This window comes from Crocodylus porosus, unplaced genomic scaffold, assembly GCF_001723895.1.
Source record: "Crocodylus porosus isolate Cpor-Errol unplaced genomic scaffold, CroPor_comp1, whole genome shotgun sequence".
In the NCBI taxonomy this organism is placed as follows: Eukaryota; Metazoa; Chordata; order Crocodylia; family Crocodylidae; genus Crocodylus; species Crocodylus porosus.
Genome location: NW_017728886.1, coordinates 236,567,237 through 236,571,537, shown reverse-complemented (window position 1 = coordinate 236,571,537; position 4,301 = coordinate 236,567,237). Strand labels below are relative to the sequence as shown.

At 46.4% G+C, this 4,301-nt stretch overlaps 1 protein-coding gene and 1 long non-coding RNA gene across 2 annotated transcripts in view; one reads left to right on the top strand and one right to left on the bottom strand.

The window, feature by feature from the left end:
• LOC109321182 overlaps positions 1–3,583 on the top strand; it is a 7,090-nt gene extending 3,507 nt beyond the window's left edge. The window contains exons 2-3 of the long non-coding RNA XR_002103993.1: positions 1,596–1,700; positions 3,549–3,583. This is a non-coding gene — a long non-coding RNA (uncharacterized LOC109321182). The remainder of the gene's footprint in view (positions 1–1,595; positions 1,701–3,548) is intronic.
• FZD6 (frizzled class receptor 6) overlaps positions 1–4,301 on the bottom strand; it is a 77,148-nt gene that overhangs the window by 18,896 nt on the left and 53,951 nt on the right. The window lies entirely within an intron of this gene.

The window sequence follows — 4,301 nt, the reverse complement described above, 5'->3', positions numbered from 1 at the left end:
AAGACAGGAGGGCAATCCAGGCTGACCTGGACAGGCTCAGCAAATGGGCAGATGAGAACCTGATGGTTTAATACTAAAAAATGCAAGGTTCTCCACCTTGAGAGGAAAACCTGCAGCATGCTTATAGGCTTGGCAGTGCTACGCTGGCTAGCACTACGGAAGATAGAGACTTTGGGGTCATCATTGACCACAAGATGAACATGAGCCTGCAATGCGATGCTGCAGCTAGTAAAAGCGAGCAAAATGCTGGCTTGCATCCATAGATGCTTCTCAAGCAAATCCCAGAACGTCAGTCTCCCCTTGTATTCAGCCATGGTGAGGCCACAGCTGGAGTACTGCATCCAGTTTTGGGCTCCACAATTCAAAAAGGATGTGGAGAAGCTTGAGAGAGTCCATAGAAAAGCCACAAGCATGATCAGAGGTCAGGAAAACAGACCTTACGATGACTAGCCAAGAGCCATGGGGCTCCTTAGCCTGGAAAAGTGCAGGCTCAGGGGTGACCTTATGGCCACCCTTAAGTTTAATCAGGGGTGACTACCAGTATCTGGGGAACGTTTGTTCACCAAAGCACCCCAAAGGATGACTAGGTCGAGCTGTCATAAACTACTGCAAGACCATTTCAGGCTGGACATAAGGAAGAATTTCTTTACTGTCCAAGCCCTCAAGGTTTGGAACAGCCTCCCATCGGAGGTGGTTCAAGCACCTACATTGAACACCTTCAAGAGTAGACTGGATGCTAATCTTGCTGGGGTCCTATGACCCCAGCTGACTTCCTGCCCTTCGGGCTGGGGGCTGGACTTGATCTTCTGGGGTCCCTTCCATCCCTAATGTCTATGAAATCTACTAACAGTGAACTAGGGCTTGCTTTGGGATCCTGGGGCAGCCTTCCTTTTCAAGAATCAGTAATTCATCAAGGTGTGGCAGGCAGAAGAGAGAGGATATGGAATAGAGCAGAAACTGCAAGGAGGGGGGAAGAAGTTGTTTTCATGGCTGTTCCTGAGACTTGGTCCTGCTACAGTGGGTTCTAGGAAAATCTCTTAACAAAAACTTGTTCTTATGGTAAAAAAAAAAGTATTAAATCACTACGTAATCATTATACTAATAAAAAATCTGTAAGGTATATCCAGTAGATGCTGACAACTGAGGAAATTTAAAATCAGAGTAAATCATTGAAAGATTCATTAGAACTACTGTGTTATTCTACACACTTGTTTTAAAGAGGTTCTCCCCCCCAACACACTTCACAACTTGGTATTTTGTGGAAATGAGAAGGGAATAAGGTCCTAATAGTAGGATTCCAGGAGCTGACCTAATTCAGAGTAATAGTTTCTGATGAATTTGCCTAAAGCATAAAGAGCAACAGGTTTCGATGTTCTCCATAGTCATCTTTATGCCATTTATTTGCCCATGCTGGGGGCAGATTCACATAATATACCCCTATAATCTAAAAATTTTAGAAACTTGGCTATTTTCTTTTACTGAATGAGAAGCAGCAAAAAGATAAACAGAATGTGCCTTGACCTCTGTTTTTAATTATACATCCTACAGTGTGGGTTTTATTTCCAGTTAACCAATTTAGAAATGTTTCATTACAGAAAATAAGACCTCTGCATTTCCTGGAGGGCCATTTAAACAAAAACTCAACAATGAGCCTTGTGAAGAAAGAAATATAAAACCAAGACATTACTATCCCAATCCATGTAACAGGGTTTAACTGTTTCGGCAGTCTAATCCCAGATTTGTATTCATTCCAAATATATCACTGGTAAAATGAAGGCAGGGTAGAGTTGCACCTTGTAAGCTAACTGGTAAAACAGGTTAGGAATAGTGCATCCTATATTCAGTTCAGGAGACTGGAGTAGAGGGACCCTGCAGAGTCTTCTGACCCTATGATTCCATGATAAACCAACTATACTTCTGCTTCTTATGCATTCAGACTTCCTAGACTTTCCCAGTAAGAGGAAAAAAGTTACGGTAACTGGAGTTCTTTGTGCTGCACTGTCTATATCTGGGTGGGCAAAATACAGCCCACAGGCCACATCTGGCCAGCAGACAGGTGCCTACCAATTCACAGTAGGGGCAGCCCAGGGCCAAACCGGATACAGTGCTCTCATGGGGCCAAGTCCCACTCACTCCTGGCGGGGCAGTGTGCATGCTGCGTTCCTACCCTTGCTCACAGGACGGCCCTGGCCCCAGCCCCGCAGGCAGGGAAGCAGCAGGGGGTTGAGAAAGGAGGCAGAAGTGGTAGCAATAACAGCAGCAAAATGGGGGGGGTGGGGAGGGAGAGGGCAGGTGGGCAGAAAGGTAGGAAAGCAGCTGGAGTGGCAGCAGTGGATAGGAGCAAAGCAACAGCTGGGCAGGAGTATAGGGCCCACCCCAGGGCTGGAGCTGGTGGGGGCCCAGGGTGAGGCAGCATCAGTGTGCAGCCTGGGCTAGCACAGGCACAGGGTCCACTGGGGTCCCTTGTGCAGGGCTCCCCAGGGCTTGCATGCAGTTCCTAGGTTCTCCACCTGAGCTGCACACCTCCATAGCCCCACGCAATGGAACAGATGGCCTGGAACCACTCACTGCCATGCACAGGTCATAGGGAACAACAGGGAGCTCCATACTGTGAATCTGGGCCAGGACCACCCATCTCCCTGGCACTATGACCAAGACCTACAACCTACACCACCAGTTTCACTGCGCAGGGCTCAAACATGTGAGCACTGCACAATGGAACTGCCAGCCTGGCCACTCACAGTCCTGGGGTTCACCAGGACCAGATGCCTCCAGGGGACTTCGTCTACCATGGTCCATGAATGCCCTAAAGGCCCACTGCATGCTGCCGCTCACAATAGGGGCTGTGTGCAACAGGGGGTTGCTGTTTGTAGTGGAGGGCTCCTCATACATACACCCGCTGTCCCCTACAAACCCCATACCCCCCCAGTACACCCCGCCACACACACACAATATACAAGAGAGACTGCATTTTGAGTGATTATGCAAATCACCTCTATGTACACTATGTAAACGCACACAAATTGGGACAAAAATATATATATTTTAAAAATAAAATTAAAATATGTTACCGCAGATGTTTGCTTTATCAGTACCCATCAAGTAACATGCACCCTGCTCTATACCACAAGGATCAACTTTCTCAGCAGGCATGCCACAAATTATCCTACTTCTCCCCAAAGCGCCACTTTGATTCCCTTCCTCTGCCCAATCTGCTGCCCTGCTTTCTGCTCCCTACTCTGTGCTCTCTCATGTGTTCTGCTTCCTGTCCTGTACACCCTGCTTCATCGTCTGCATCTTGCCCTAGCTCCTGCTGTGCTACCTATCCCTTCCCTGATCTGTTGCATGCCACACACAAAGGCTAATAACTAAGCCACAGGTTGGCGACCCTGCTCTGCCTAAAGCTCTAGACACTCTACCCATAGGATAGGCTGCAGTTTCTTCAGAACCCTACAAGGGATGAGACTCCAAGGAAGAGATTGTGCATACAGACAATGCATCTCAAGGAACTCTGTTTACAGATATGCAATTTCTTTTTTCCTTCAAAGGCTTTTCATATCCACATTCCCTTGCAAGTCAGTCTGTGACAGCCAGAACCAGAGGGATTAATAAGCAATAAATATGTGCTTCTTAGAGGCATTTGGTATTTTGCCTTAACAGGTAATATTAGTTAATATAAAGCTTGTAAGTTTGTAAACCGCAAATGTAACTTGTCTGTCATAAATTTAACCAAAATGATAAAATTAACTGTTCATGGAACTGACTGGGCCCCATAGGCAAAGCTATAGCTGTAAGATTAGGTGACCTAACCTTTTTTTGCTCAGGGTTCAGCCTTGATGATAAAACGGGATCTAACTGCCTGGCACACCCAACACATTCCAGGAAAGCACATCCCAAGAAGGCATATTCAAAAAAAACAAAACAAAACAAAAAAACAAAAAACTAAAAGGGGTTGGGGCAAAGTCAGTTTCAAACCTAAAGGTGTTGCACTGTAATTTGCTTATTGGATAAACCCGAGTCTAGGTAGTAACCTTTTATGATCATTTTTACCATTTTTCAATCCCATAGGGTAACTGCTATAGAGCAAGATTGTGAGTGGCTCTAAAGCCAACAGATTATTTCATAGATTTCATCGACATTAGGGCTGGAAGGGACCTCGGGAGATCATTGAGTCCAGCCCCCCACCCAAAGGGCAGGAAGTCAGCTGGGGTCATAGGACCCCAGCAAGATAAGCATCCAGTCTACTGTTGAAGGTGTTCAATGTAGGTGCTTGAACCACCTCCAATGGCAGGCTGTTCCAG